Source organism: Sus scrofa, chromosome X (genome assembly GCF_000003025.6).
Source record: "Sus scrofa isolate TJ Tabasco breed Duroc chromosome X, Sscrofa11.1, whole genome shotgun sequence".
Taxonomy (NCBI): domain Eukaryota; kingdom Metazoa; phylum Chordata; class Mammalia; order Artiodactyla; family Suidae; genus Sus; species Sus scrofa.
In genome coordinates this window covers 6,812,179-6,828,064 of record NC_010461.5, presented here as the reverse complement: position 1 = coordinate 6,828,064, position 15,886 = coordinate 6,812,179, and the positions used below count along the sequence as shown (strand labels likewise).

The window sequence follows — 15,886 nt, the reverse complement described above, 5'->3', positions numbered from 1 at the left end:
ATTCCACATAACTTTCACGAAATACTACTCTCTTTTTGATTCTTTTTCAACCATTTAAAAATGGAAATCCATTCTTATCTTGCAGGCTGTACAAAAACAGGTGGCCAGCTGGATTCGGCTTGCAGGCTGCTATTAGCCAACCCCTGTCCTAAGATCTCCCGGGGCCAGCCACCACATCTGGGAAACAGTTTACACTCAGCAAGCATCAGGTCGCCGACCGACAACAAGTACTGTTATTCTTGTTGTTTGTGTAAGAAGATCTTGCCACAAGTACATCGGGGGACGTGCGCAGTGGCATGGCACAGGCATGGACCTGGACCCTCGGCACCCTCTGACCTCAAGGCTGACCCTTCCCCCAGCAGCAGGCTGGCAACGGCTGCATCGCTGGCCTACTATTTTATATAAGGTCTTTTCATTTCCCATCTCCTTGAGGAAAAGAGCTAGGTGATATTAATTATGTGTTATCCTCCACCACATCTGGCACAGATGCAGCATCTCTTTTTTTTGTATTTATTAAAAACCCCATTCGCTGGAGTTCCCGTTGTGGCGCAGTGGAAACGAATCCGACTAGGCACCATGAGGTTGCGGGCTCGATCCCTGGCCTCGCTCAGTGGGTGAAGGATCCGGTGTTGCCGTGACCTGTGGTGTAGGTCGCAGACGCGGCTCAGGTCTGGCGTTGCTGTGGCTCTGGCGTAGGCCGGCGGCTACAGCTCCGATTGGACCCCTCGCCTGGGAACCTCCATGTGCCACACCTGCAGCTCTAAAAAGACGAAAAAACAAAACAAAACAAACAAACAAAAACCCCATTCACTTCTGGCTTCCTAGCCCTCAATTTAAAAAGAAACTTCAAAACATTCTCTACTTCTCTCTTTCTCCAACAAACTAAAAGCTACATTAAGTTGATCTCTTTGATCCGCAATTGATTTTTCTTCAAGGGTGACGGCTGCTCCCATGTGCAGAGTTCACATGGCTGCCCTCAGTTAGGATCACGTGCTGGTATGTGTGTCCTTGGCACTAAAACAAAAGCAGAAGCCCCAAACCAGATCCCGACTTCGTGGATGAACCTCAGTAACATCAGGCAAGGTGGCAGAAGCCAAACACGAAAGGGCATCTGTATACAGACACACAGATATATAAACCTGATCCCACCTCCCTGAACTTCTCGGGCCAGGCGAATCCACGGAGACAGAGAGGACACGGGTGGTTTGGTGGCTGCCAGCCCTGGTGGAGGCAGAACGGGGAGTGAGGGCTTAATGAGCACAGGCTTCTTTTGGGGGAGATGGAAATGTCTTGGAAGTGGACAGAGGGCGTGGTGGCACCATGTTTTTTTTGAGAAGGAGTTACATTGAGTGAATTTCACTTTACCTCCATAAAAACATGTTTTTGGAAAAGAACGGTGGTGGATCCACGTCTTCTGATGGTGGAAGGAGCACCTAGGCAGACCGTTCAATGAAAACGGCAAGGCACAGAGAAGAGAGGGAGAGCACGATCCCATTTCCATAAACCTCCAAAACGAAGGTCCAGGCTTCTGCACATATGCTTCGGGAGAGGTATCGAGAAGGGACCAGAAGGCCATACGGCCAGCTGTTGTAAGGCCGGGTGCCTGAGGGAGGCAAGCGGGCATTTTCTTGCGTTCTGCCTATTTCTACATGCGGTCATTCTCACGCGGCAAGAACGCTTCCGTGAGCTCCCCATGGGCCTGACCATCAGCACCACGCACGCCTGTGCATCACAGCACCGCGCCAACCGAGACTGGATGGTGGGGTCTGCGGGAGAGAAGCACAGCTGGGTGCAGAGAAAAACTCCACCAGGCAGCGCTGTTGGTCACCAGGATGTCCAAGAATCCAGTTTTACCAACGCCACCGATCCTCTGGCTGCAGTGATGGGGTGATCAGTCCCATGAAGCACGTTAAGCTTCATAAATGCAGCACCAGGCCTCAGAAGGGCCTACTGTCAGGACAGCGTCATGCCCTCTTTCAGAACGTTTCCTCTGAGAAGCAGGCCCCTGTGCGCGAGGGGCATTTCTGGACGGAAGCGGAACGGGAGAGAGGGTGCCATCGCGGCTGGCTGCGGCCAGACCGTCCCTGAATTGCGCTCGGAACGCCAGGCCCCATCCTGGAGACGGGAGCCGGGCCTCGGCCCTGCCGGTCGCCCTGGGCTGGAAGCCTGAAACGCCCCCGTTCCAAATCCTCTTGCACTTCACCCAACGCGTCCATCTGTCCCCATGTAACTGACGCTTCCAAAAAGTAATGGACACCCAGGGAAAAGGGGCGGGAGAAAATCCTCAAAAAAGACAGGAAGGGCAATTCCCAAGCAGTAGGCCATGAAAGCCATGTGTCACAATTCTGAAATTCCAAATGCGCAGTGACAGAACTGAAAATATCCACCGAAGAGCAACACTGGCTGACTATATTGGGTAGTGACATCATCATTAGAAACAGGAAAGTATTCTAGGCTCAAGTTAGGGAATAGAAATTGCCAGGGGATAGAGGTCGAGGAAGGAAGGGGGGGAGGGGAAGGGAGAAGAGGCAGGAGAAGGGCTTCTGAAATTTTTATCTATAATAGCACCCGGGGTTTTTTGTTTGTTTGTTTTGTACCTGCACCACAGCAGCAACCAGAGCCACAGTAGTGATAACCCCAGATCCTTAACCCACTGAGCCACCAGGGAACTCCTACAGCACCCTGTTCTGTGCGGAATTTTTCATTTAATTATCTGAAGAGTTGATAAATCCACAGAGTTCAAAGAGCAACAGGGATAAAAAGACATACTGGCCACCCCTGACTCTATCTTCATGGTTCCCACCACTATCTCCCCCAAAGAGGAACACAAAGTCCTTACAAACAAATGTGAACGGAGACACTGACCCCTCTCTCTTAAGGCACACACTGGACCCATCCTACACCCACGGCCACTGAGGGCTTCCTCATCTCGGTCCTCCAGACTGGCGGCTTTCCAACCTCGCTGCAATGCAGCGCTGCGCTCCACATGCCAACAACTTCTGCTGCCTTGTAGCTGGGGACCCAGGCTCCGCACGCAGCCCCCTCGCTCCTGAACCCCGGCCACCACCCACGCTGGCCCCAGTTTATGTGAGAGGGCCACAATAAACTGATGTTACAAGCAGGTGCAGCCAGCTAAACGACAGCTAGGACCCGAATGCAGGTCTGGCCAGCTGGGGCACAGGACAAGAGCACTTTCTTCTTCAAAACTGGACAGACGACGACGACAATGGGTTTGGTGCAGTTTGCAGGGAAAAACTCATAAATGCACCAAGTCTCTCAATGGTGATTCCCATCTCCAGACTCACTTTCGCACTAGCCCTGGCACAAACGAACTGCACAGTGCAATCTTTAGAGCAGCTTAGAACACGGGGCTACCTGGCCCACGTGCCAGGTGCCAGGATTCCTGAAGCTCCCGGCCAGCTCGACTGTGTACAGTCCTAGCGGAGAAGCCTGCTCCCAGGCATCAAGGAGCCAAAACAAGCAGCGTTCGAAGAACAGACAACAGCTGATCACGGCCAGCCCGAGACCTCATTTTTCTCACCGAGGACACGAGGTCATGTTTATATTTTGACATTGTAAATATATGCATGGTCATTTTACTTCGAGTAAAATAGTTGGGAGCTGACATAATGGAATTAAAGACATAGCTACTTCCTATATTCTGCAGGGAACACCTGGACAGGGAGGGCACCTCAGGGCGGCTTCCAAAACACAGTGGAGGAAGTTCCCTTGTGGCGCATAGGGTTAAGGATCCACCGTTGCTGCAGCTGTGGCACAGATGGCACTGTAGCACGGGTTTGATCCCTGGCCCGGGAACGTCCGCATGCTATGGGTAAGGCAAAAAAAAAAAAAAAAAAAAAAAAATTCAGTGGAGCCACACCATGGAACAGTATTTGGTGATGAAAGGGAAGGGAGCACTGCTCCAGGCTGCAACACAAACACATCTCAAAAACATGATGTTGAGTGAGATAAGCTAGACATGGAAGGCCACAGACTGCGTGACTCCAAGTACATGAAACGTCCAGAACCGACAAATCTACAGAGACAGAGGAGAGCTTCATGGCTGCCAGGAGCAGGGGGACATGAGGAATTACCTGTTCATGGGTACAGGGTTTCTTTCTTTCTTTTTTGGGGGGCTGCACTTGTGGCCTATGCAAGTTCCCAGGCTAGGGGTCGAATTGGAGCTACAGCTGCTGGCCTACACCATAGCCACAGCCATATAGCCAGGCCAGGCCCGAGCCGAGTCTTTGACCTACACCACAGCTCAGCAATGCCAGATCCTTAACCCACTGAGCAGGGCCAGGGATCGAACTCACATCCTCATGGACACTAGTCGGGTTCATTATCACTGAGCCACAGTGGGAACTCCCAGGGTTTCTTTCTGAGGCAATGACAATGTTCTGGAATGAGATAGTAGCGACGGTTGCACAAGCTTGTGAATGTACCAAAAAAAACCCCACTAAACTGCGCACTTAAAACGGTACATTTTGGAGTTCCCATTGTGGTACAGCAGAAGCGAATCCGACTAGTATCCATAAGGATGCGGGTTTGATCCCTGGCCTCGTTCAGTGGGTCGGGGATCTGGCGTTGCCATGAGCTGTGGTGTAGCTCACAGCCGTGGCTTGGATCCCACGTTGTCGTGACTGTGGTGCAGGCCAGCGGCGACAGCTCCAATTCAACCCCTAGCCTGGGAATTTCCATATGCCGCGAGTGCGGCCCTAAAAACTGAAATAAAATAAAATAACATGGTACATTTTACAGTATATGAGGTCTATTTCAATTTTTAAAAACAGGACAAAGCCAGTTGACCCATACACTCAGAGGGCTCCCCACACCAGAGACGGGCACCTTTCTCTGGTGGCTCCTTCATCCAGAGAAGGGATTGGGGGGGATGGGTATGTCTCTAGGGAGGTCTCAGGCAACCTGAAATCTACACACACACGCACACACACACACTCAGGAGGCCAGGCCGGCTCTCTGGCATGCTGTGGAACAGTGAAGTGTTAACACACTCATTTTCTTCTGGTCCCCTGCACACACATATACACTTGGCATTTAGTCACGACCTGTTGATGGAGAATATTCTACCAACTGAAGAATACATTCATATTACTTTCCCAAAGCTCCATGTACTGGTATTCCTAGTTGCATGCTTAGTAAATGCAGGGATTTGCACAAAAACATGTATAACACCCGTTCTTCGTGGAAACACAGACAGCGGGTCTCTGTGGTCTCACCCTCTGCTGAGGAACACCTGGGGAACTGCCCATCCACTTGAGAAAATCCAGCTCCTCAACAGGCGTCATTGCAACCGGGCGGACAGAAGGAGATCAGCGGGTCTCAAACAGGCCGGCTGACGCCCCAGCGGGCGTCTGATCACGTCTGAAGACACCTTCGGGGGTCGTGTCTTGGGGGGCTGTGCGGCTGGCAGGCCCCAGGTAGAGGCCAGGGCTGCGGCCAAACCCCCTGCGCTACGCAGGCAGCGCGACAGCACGGACGGAGCCCCTCCCCAGGGGCTAACAGTGTGGGGCCGCGAGAGCCTGCTCTACAGGGGCACCTGCCAGGGTTGGACACCTTCGAGGACACGGCCTCTCAGCCACAAAGGACGCCGAGCGGCCCAACATGCTCCCCGATGACACCAAGACCCCGAGCGCGCACGGTCAACAACGACGACGACGGGGGCGGCAACCGTGACGGCTTCTGAGCGCGGTTGACAGGTGGCCTCCAGGTTGGCCTCTGGTGAGTCAGCAAGATTCCTCTGCCGACCCTCGGCCTGAATTCAAGCATCGGCTGCGTCCCGGGCGCGGCTTGTTTCCTTCACAGCTTCTCCGACAGAGTCCCTGACTTCTCTAGTCCTGGTACCCTGGATATCTCCGGCTCAGGGCCGTCAGCATCCGTGAAAAGCTCCGACACGTTCCTACGTGGCCTCTTCTCTCAGAAATCCGCCCTGCCCCGCACGCTTACTTGGCTGGCTCATCAGACAGGACTTGGGGCCCACAGAAGAGAAAAGCATGGACTCGGAGAACAGACTTGTGGTTGTCAAGGGGAAGGGGGACGGAGTGGGATGGCTGGGGAGCTCGGGGTTCATAGATGCAGTCTGTTGCCTTCGGAATGGATGAGCCATGAGATCCTGCTGGGTGGCACTGGGAACTATGCCTAGTCACTTATGATGGAGCAGGATACTGTGCAAAAAGAGAATGTGTGACTGGGCCACCATGCTGCACAGTAGAAAAAAAATGTATTGGGGAAATAAGTATTAAAATAATAAATAATAATAATAAAATAAAAATGCAAATATATATATATATGACTTGGGGCCTAACGTGAGTGAAACTCCGGACTCGATCCACAGGAACAGGACTCCTAGGGCTGTGGTGAGGAGCCCGGCAGAAAGTGTAAAATGCTTAGCACAGTCCCCCCCCCCCCCGCCCCGCCCCGAGCACCCAACAGACATGGACTGGTGTGGCTGCTGCCAAAGACACCGAGCTCGCCAGACGCTCCCAGCCCCTCTGGGAAAACAGCATCGAGGCTGTATTAGTTTCCCACTGCTGCTGTAACAAACTACCACAAACCACGTGGTGGGAAAACAACCCACATTTATGATCTCACACTTCTGGAGGACGGCAGTCAAAAATCAGTTTCATGTGGCCAAGATCAAGGTGTCGGCAGGGCCGTGTTCCAACTGCAAGCTCGAAGGGAAAATCCACTTCCTTGGCTCTCCCAGCTTCTAAGAGGCTGCCTGCACTCTGTGGCTCAGGGTCACATGACTCCAAGGCCTGCTTCTGCTGTCGCATCTCCTTCTCGGACTCTAACCCTCTGCTTCCCTCTTGTAAGGACTCCTGTGATTACACTGGGCCCACCGAGATAATCCAGGATGATCACCTCATTTCAAGATTCTTAACTTAATCCCACCTACAAATATCATTTGCCTGGAAGGTAACTCATTAATAGGTTTTGGAAACTAGGATGTGGACATCTTTGGAAGGTCATTATTCCATCTGGGGGAGGGGGCGGGCGGGCGGGAGGGGGGTCCTGTTAAATATCTAACAACAAGGAACACAAGATAAAAGGAGCCAGTGGGCATAACACAGTACAAGGGGCACGCAGTTCCTTAGCCAGGGGAGAGTCAGGCCTCAGCAGTGGATCGGGGCTCACCTCTGGAGTCAGAAAGAAGCCGCTCCTCGCAGGCTCTGGGAAGCGAGGTTACTAAGTGCCCCCCTCTGGGCCTCCGCTCCATCACCTGTTGCCCTACAGCTCACACAGTCGTCGTGGGCTTTCAGGTCGAGCACCCGTGCAAGCGCCTAGACTGCTTGGCACATGCTAAGCACCCCACATGTGCCCTTAAGACCCAAGGATCCCAGCGGGGAGACCCTGGAGGCAGGAACAGCATGGGAGGCCGCAGGGGAAAGGACGTGTGAGCCCTCCCAGAGGCAGGGCCTGTCCGCTGGGGCTCCGCCCTTGGGATCCTGAACCCTGGAAAAGACCCTAAGACGGAGAGGCTGGGCAACAGCTCCCAAATGAGTAAATGCAGGAGCGAATGAACAGAGGGAGTATGCTTACAACTAAGCAGGGGCTGGGCAGCTGGGTGGCACAGGCGACAGAGCCCTGGATCAGGGTCAGACTCAGCTCAAGTCCCTGTCCTTCCAACAGGGATGCACCCCTTGGCTGTGGCCCTCAAGTATGGGATGAGGAGTTTGTGGGAGACAGCCCTGACTCTTCCAACCCCAAAGCTGTAGGGTTCAAGCTATGCGAGGCCTTGCCCGAGTCTGGCCTGCCATACACGAAGACGCTGGGTCAGTCAAATTGACCTGGTCCCTCTCTAAGGACCAAACACACCCAGCACTTCCGCAGCTGCAGCACTTTTCTCACCTTGCCGCTTCCCGCCCCAGCACTGAGAAAGCACTAGAAAGGCCTCGACCAAGGAGACGGTGGAAGACGATAAAGAACCCCCAGGCTCTAGTGAGCCCTCCTCCTTTTCTCAGAAGCCATCGCCGCCTGATAATGGGGCCTGGCAACCATCACAGTCTCCGTTTTGTGTGTCTCCCATCTCCCAGACACACTTGGTCTCCATCTACCATCCCAGCACACAGAAGGCCAGGAATCTAGAAATATCACTTCATTTTACTGGATGTAAATGGGAACAACTGAACTCCGAAGAATTTAGCTCTTCTTTTATTCTATCAGATTAATTTTCCTGGATTTACTGGAAAGGCAGCCCGTGAGCAAAAGGACCCAGGCTAGAAGAAGCTCACCGGGCCCAGCAGGTGACCTCTGACAGGACACTTGACCCAAGGGTTTCTGCAACAACAGTGCCTACGAGAGAAGGTGAAACCCATAATTGCCACTTCCAAAATCAGACTGAAAGGGAAGAAAAGGAAACAGAGATTTCTAAACATCCGAGAGCTATTTTTGGAAATGAATGACTTTTCCATTCACTTTTCTTAAAAAAAAAAAAAAAAAAAGAAAAAAGAAAAAGAAAGAAAAGAAAAGAAAGATATTAGACCAAGAATAAACCAGGAAGTGGGTGTTGATCATCTGAATGGAAGAGTCTTACAGAAGCCCACAGCTTATGGCCTTAAAAGCCAGGCGCTCCCCCATGTTTTTACAAACACTACCTATAATCTTAAAGAGTGAAAAGTGGAGAAATCATTACCTGTTTATCAGAAAGTTTACAAAATCCCAAAATAGACTCTGTGGTGGTAAATATAGGAAACCTCCTATTAATTAACACTGAATAACCTAGGTTCCAAGAAGGTAGCAGTGATGTCAGCGGGCCCTGTCATGTGGGGCTCCAACATGGCAAATTCCAGAACCACGGATTGTTTTCTCCTTAAAGCACTAGCAATGGTTCAAAGGACTTTTTTAATACACCACAGAATTCCTCCGCGTGGCGCAGGTCAAATCCCATCTCGTGAACAAGTGGCTCCCTAACAGCTTTTGTCATGACAGGATCGGGGCCTCCCAGCAGCATCCTGACCATTTATGCTCTGCTTTGGTCCCCAGTGTGAAGGGGCCCACCCCTCTTACTCTGCTCCAGGTGGGCATTTCCAGCAACGCACAATCCCCACTGAGCTCTCGGAAGCAGAACAGGAAGGTTCGACCACGCAGTCCATCTACAGGAGGCTGTCAACACCACCCCGCCAGAAGCAGACAGAGACACAACCGTCGAAGGCACCGAATGTTTCCAAAAGCGGCAAAAAAGGTCTTCCCGTATTTCCCGCCTACATGGTAACCACCTTTTTATAAAGTGACCATTGATCTGCGAGTTCATATATGTAGAAGGCACATGTGCCACTAATGTAAACCACACACGATTCGCTGCTAGCAACGACCAGCCACGGAAATGGTAAATTAACTTGGTATTTTTTAACAAAGTTTTGGGTATGACTCCCACCCCAGAACTGGGAAAATCATACGCACAATTCTGATCCGCAGAGATAGTGAATTTAAACCGCAGGTGGGTTCATGATCACACGAAAGAAATTCTGTTTTGAAAACACTGAGGTGTTTTGGTTGTGCGTTTTTGTTTTTTTTTTTTAACACATCTGTAGCCACATCTGTAAAGATGGTTCCTCAGGCTTGCAACCTCTTGGTTGTCACTCAAAAAAGAAAGTACAGCTACAACCATTCACCAAACACGTCCCGAGCTGGCAATATGAAATGTTCACCACGGCATTGAATGGAATTACTCTAAAATGCTGGAAGAGGTTGTTTACAACCCTCGGCCCTCGGTTGGTTACCTGGCTCACGGCAGCATATTTTAGGCTATTACGGTTTTAAAAAATTATATATGAAACGAGGTTCTCAGTCAAGTCACAATTTTCGCCTAAGACATTCATCTATTCCTCCGTATGTTCATTTCCCCTAAAAACCTATTTATTTGCCTCTCTTGTCAGGTTTCTGTTTGGAAGCTGTTTGGGGAAAGCCCTCATTTTTGTTAAATCGAATTATTAATGCAAGGAATGTTATGGTATTTATAGCCGTACAACCAGGGAAAGTCCTCACGTCTTGAGTACTGTCTGCTGATGGGGGGGAGGGGGGGCCAAACTCGACGCCAAAAAAAAAGGGTTTTCACTGTCAGATGCACATGGAGAAAAGGCTGTGTTGTGACACACACAGTTTTTCCCCATATAGTGAAAATCACTTAGGACTTTACAGGATAACCAGTCACCTATCAAAATCAGCAGGGCTCTGTTTTGCAAGAAGAAGAAGAATGACTATTACACCATTTACACCCTTCCGTAGGCTCCACTTAAATGTTTGTGGCTTGCTGAACATTCCATACATATTTCGGGCAAGGTATTATGGGAGCCGAAGTGCAAGCTGTCCCCTGCTGAATTCTCACTCGCTATAAAAACAATGTCTCATAAAAGTGTACACATGTTTTTACTTTACCAAAAAAAAAAAAAAAAAAGGAAAATATCCACTTTTGTTCCACTCAATCGACACTTTGAGCATGAGAAACAGGACTTTTTAAAAATCTGTAACATAGGCGATGTCTGAAAAGCGTGAAAGTGTCATTCAGCGACACAGATTTCTGGAAAGAGGCACAGCGGAAATGCATACGAAATGCCCGGAAAGGAAGATTCTGGTAGCTGTCTTCTGGAGGGCCTGCTCACCTAGGTCCCCGGTGGGACCGCTAAAAATGGAAATTCTTACATGTGTGCTTTCCAGCCTGAGTCCCCACTCCACCGTAACCCCAACTGTTTTATATTATCCTCATGAAATGAGTCTTCGCCTTTCCTAAGCAAAAGAGTATTTTTAATTGGGTCATTTTCCAGTTGTTTGGATTTTTAGCAGACATACGGCATAAAAGGGTGCCGCATTCCAAGCAGGTCTACCAACTCCAGAACCATCTGAGGCTTGATCAGACAGCTGTGGCTCGAGCCTTTGGTTAAAATTATAATATGATCTCACCTGATTTTCAAAATAACTAAGCATCTTTCTAAGCCATAAAAACTGTGCTATAACTCATCTAAGTCTCCGAGTCCAGAAGTCTGCAATGTTCAAAGAGAATTTTGTTAGGGAACCATGATCCTTTTGCCTTTCTTTGTTTTCCCTATCCAAACCCAGAGAAATCTTCAAACAATAATTCGGCTTCCCTCCTCAAAAGTTTATTTTCAAACGCCAATGCCATGCAGCGCTGCCTTTCCTGTGCAGGGAAGAGGAAACAGGAGCATGTCACCACACTAGGCCTTTTCATGTCTTAAAATCACTGGGAAGCTCGCAGTATTTCCTTTCTGGCACTCAGGCCCAGCGTGGAGCGAACTTGCTCCGAGAGGACAAGATATCAGAAAATCACTGGAAACGCTCAGTTTCAACAAAATTCCAAGTGCACAAAAAAAACGCATCTCTCCAAGAGCAGCTGAACCACTGAAACCAACAGACAATGGAACAAAAAGTTAAGGGAAACCGTCATTACACGAATTTAATTAATCGCAATCTGGTGTTCGATTTTAGAAGCATCGGTTTTTCACTCCGGAGGATTTAGTTACATGAATCAGAAGACAACTTGAAAGCTCTACTCGTATCTTGCACAAAAAGGAAAGCGAAAATTCAACTTTTGTTTTCCATTTATTCCAAAAGCATATGGGTCTAATCAGAGTCCACTCTGGCCGCAGTACACAAGGCTTTTTCCATCAGAATTTTTACTCTGTTTCTAAGGTGCTGAAGAGTAACCAACCCAGTTTGGTGGTTCCTCCAAAGAACCGGGAATCCCTGAAGTGTCCCATCCCATCTGGCAGAGTCTTCGAATGGAAACTAGGCTGAGCCTGCCAGACAAGGAACCCACACCACGGAGCTGGGGCGCACGTTTGAGCTCCAAGATGACAGCTCATCTGGCCACCGCGGGGCCGGGGGGCGCCTGTGGGGCCACAGCCCGGGGCGGTGGGCCGCAGAGGCCCGGCAGGGATGGGCGAGGCCGCGGCGGAAAAAGGAAGAGAGGGCCATCCGTCAGCCCCTGGAGAGGAAATTCCAGGCGCCCAGCTCCCAGGCGTCGGTCAGCGGGTGACGTGAGGGAACCAAGTCAGAGTGTCCGCCCCGCAGTGGAGGCCGGGAGGAGGCCAGGGCTCCGCGCTCCAGGGGCTCGAGGCCCGGAGAGGGGGCGCCTCGATCCTCGTCCAGGGCCCCGGGGAAGGGGGCACCCGGATCTTTGCCCAGACCCAGAGGCCTCCCGGTGTCCTCGATCCTCTCCCTGGGCCAAGGAATGGGGTGCCCCAACACTAGCCCGGGCCCGCGCCCCCCTTACCGGTCCCGGGGGTCGATCCACGACGTCTGGCGCGTGTTGTGGTCTATGTAGAAGACCCGGCCGTCATAGTCGCGTGCCTCCTCCCAGCCGGCGGGCAACGGCAGCTCGGCGCTCTCTCGGGCCCGCGGCGGTGGCGGCGCGGAGGGCGCGGGGGGCGCGGGGGCCGCGGCGGGGGTCGCGGACGGCGGTGGCTCCCGCGGGGACTGCGCGGGCGGCGGCGGCTCCCGCGGGGCCTCGCGCGGCTGTCCCCGCCGCCGCCGGCGGCCGCCGCTCAACCACGGCATGACGGCTCGGGCCCCGCCGCCGCCCGGCCGCCCCACGCGCGCCGCCTCCTCCGCCAGCACTAAGGCCCGGCGCCCGGGGCGCGGGGGCGGTCGCGGGGAGCCGCCCGCCGCGCCCGATGCATCCTCCGCCCGGCGCCCGCGCACGGGCGCCCGCCCGCTGCCCGCCGCCCGCCGCCCACCTAGCCCTGCGCTCCGCTGCCCGCGCTGCCTGGGTCACTCGGGTTGCCGCCGCGCGTGGAGTCACAGCCCCAGAGCCGCCGCCGCCGCTGCTGCCGGCAGCTCCTCGGTTCCCGCGGCACGCCCGGCCATCTTCGTTCCTCGGCGCGGCCGGGGGGCGGGGCGTACGCAGGCCCCGCCCCTACCCGGGTCCTCGCCCCTCCCTCCACCCCTTCTCCCGCGGCGGCTCCTCCCCTTTTTGCTGCAAACCCTTCACTCTCCTTAGGCTGCTTTGCCTCCAGTCTCCCTTGGGGGCTCGTCGGCTCCCGGCTCCTCGCCCCCCCAACCCCGGACTCACCCCCGCCCGCCGCTTCTCCTCCTCCTTCCCGGCCGGCTGCTCCTACCTCCCACCCCCGCCCACCCCACTGCTCCTCGATCTTCCCCTCCAGCTCCCCGCGCTCCTCCCTCTTCTCTCCCGCTCCACCACCTCCTTGGGCCTAGCCGGGAAACCGCACGGAGGCCAGGATGGGCGCCGCCGCGTCCGTCCGCCCCCAGGCCACCGCGGAGAGGAAAGATAGCCAGGGGGACGGCGCCGCACCCGGGCTGCAGGCGCAGCCTCCCTGGGCCTGACTCCTGGGGCCCAACCGATTTCCCAGGAGAGGGACGTCACCTCACTGCACCCACACTCAGGCCTTGGATGTCTGGGGTCCTCCCCTCTGCCCGCTTGGTGGTGGAAGGGAGCAGCGCCCTGGGTCTCCCGAATACCCCCGAGGGTGGGTCAGGCCCGTGAGGGGAGACCGAAGAAGCTCAGTAGCTGGGTAGCTGGAGGAGGAATCCAAGGCCAATCCTGTTAGGTAGCAACTGGAGGACGCACCTGGAAGTGGGGAGTTGGGCAGGTGGCCACTTTTCGTCCCTTCCACGAGAGCCCCAGCAGGGCTGATCCCAAGTCCATACTCTGGGCCAGGCCCCCTGACCTGCCCTGAGCCCTTCCGTCTTCCAGTTAGGAGGATCCAATAGTTCGAGTGGAGACCCAAGTAGGCCACTGCTTGGAAGAAAGCCAGCTCGACTCCTAAAACATGAAACCTCTGTGGGAACTGGTAGTTTATGTTCCACTCACAGCTCATAGCTGGAGAAACTGAAGTCCAAAGATGGGGTTCTCTCTTGCTTCAGATCCCCCAGCTACGTAGTGCTCCAGGTCCCCGGCCACAAGACAATGCCAGGAAATGCAGGCAAGCATCAGGGAGGTTTTAAAGCACTCCTACAGCGATACAAAAATATCTAATAAAAACCCAGACAGCAATCCGCAGCAATCCACGTCTAGCTACGTTGGGGAAGAGACCAGGGCAAAACCTCCCAAAAGGCTCGCAGTACTTTGCATTCCTTCAGTGGGATGATTTTTTTCAGTATTTACCTGCTAAGTTGTTAAAACGGTACCATTACTTTTATAAAGGGGGAAATTGTTTTTAAAAAGAAGAATGTGAAGGCATCAAGACTGTAATTGGGACGTATCTGAGCGAGGCCTTTCCTCCCCTCCTCCCAGCAAAATACAGAAACTTCCTTGCTCCCCAAGAACCTGTCCCCGTCCGAATGTCATATGCCGGAAAGTCCACCACTAGAGTCCTTTTATTTATTTATTTCGTCTTTTTGCCTTTTCTAGGGCCGCTCCCTCGGCATATAGGGGTTCCCAGGGTAGGGGTCGAATCTGAACTGTAGCCGCCGGCCTATACCACAGCCACAGCAACGCGGGATCCAAGCCGCGTCTGCAAACGACACCACAGCTCACGCCAACGCCAGATCCTTAACCCACTGAGCAAGGGCAGGGATCGAACCCGCAACCTCATGGTTCCTAGTTGGATTCATTAACCACTGTGCCACGATGGGAACTCCTCACTAGAATCCTTTTAAACATGGACAGTCGATGTCCAAGGAAAAGGGAGGTAGAATATCAAAAGAGCCAATACTTTGTGATTTGGCCCGTTTCAGAGAATACCCAAGTGCTGCGTATCCTGGCCCTGACATCTTTCCTTCTGGTTGGTGTGATTTATTACCAAGGGGGCTGCCACTGCCTGTCCCTCTCTCCCTGTCTACCCTGCATTCAGTCACCTTGCCACCCAACATGGCCCAGCTGAAGCTGCATTCCCGCCCGCCCTCCCAGGTATCAAGTTTGTTTCAGAATTTCACAAATCTGGGCGCTATCCCTCGAAATTACCCTGAATGGGGCTGCAGTGCATTGGAGCGAAGCCAACCTCTGCAGAAAGAGAACACCCACACACATCAAAGGAATCACAAAAGGAAAGGCAAGATGAAAATGTATCAGATAAAGGGGCGGTGGGAGCTACACCCAAAGAAGAGCTAAGAGGCAATGTTGACCGGCCTTTCCCTGACGAGATCTCGTGTACATCAGACTGGCAGTGACTATGTGCTGCAGACCAACTATGTGCTGGGGTCGTGCTGGGCTTTGGGATGCTGCAGAGAACAGGAAAGAATCTGTGTACCCTCTACCCGCTAAGTCGGGGACGGAGCAAAGAAGTAAGCGCTTATCACTGTCACTTGTCTGCAAATGAAGCTAGGGCGCCGGCTTCAAACTGGGAGCTCAGAGAAGGCCTTGTGGGACGGAAAGGAGGACAGCTTGGGTGAGGAAAATGAGGCTCAGGTCTTTCGATTCCCAAGTCCTTAGCCCCTGCTCCCTGACACGTGGAGCTGCATTCACCAAATTCTTGATTTGCTGGCAGATGGGGCGCCCCACCCAGATCTTCTTGGCTGGGGCGCACACCCTCTTAGTGGGTGACCCTTGGCTGACAGATGTCTGAGGGATTATGCCCAGCCCCCAGGGACTACTGCCGTAGGACAGCCCAGCCCCCTTGACTTGGGTGGGACAAACTCTAGTGTAGCTCACCCTCCGCAGCTCCCCAGAGGCTGCCATGGCTCTGCCAGTTCCTCCCCTGCTCTAGCCTGCCTCCCATACCTGCATCAGTCAGCACACTCCCAGTGCCCACCTCAGGCACTGCTTCCAGGGAGCCTGACCCAAGAGAGTCTGCTCTGCTGGTTCTTCCAAGCACTGAGCAAATAGCAATCATAACACTACCTACAGGTATTCTTAACTTCTTTCGCACATTGATGGAGGAGAATTGAGAAGGAGTGTCACCTGGCATGCCAGTGGTGATCAACTGGAGCCCCTCACTGGAAAAGCTTTTTTTTT

The 15,886-nt window shown here is 53.0% G+C and overlaps 1 protein-coding gene across 1 annotated transcript in view; it reads right to left on the bottom strand.

Moving 5' to 3' along the window:
- The window catches only part of WWC3 (WWC family member 3), a 115,292-nt gene extending 102,875 nt beyond the window's left edge, over positions 1 to 12,417 (bottom strand). The window contains exon 1 of the mRNA XM_013985877.2: positions 12,248 to 12,417. The gene's annotated coding sequence lies outside the window, so the exon portion shown is untranslated. The remainder of the gene's footprint in view (positions 1 to 12,247) is intronic.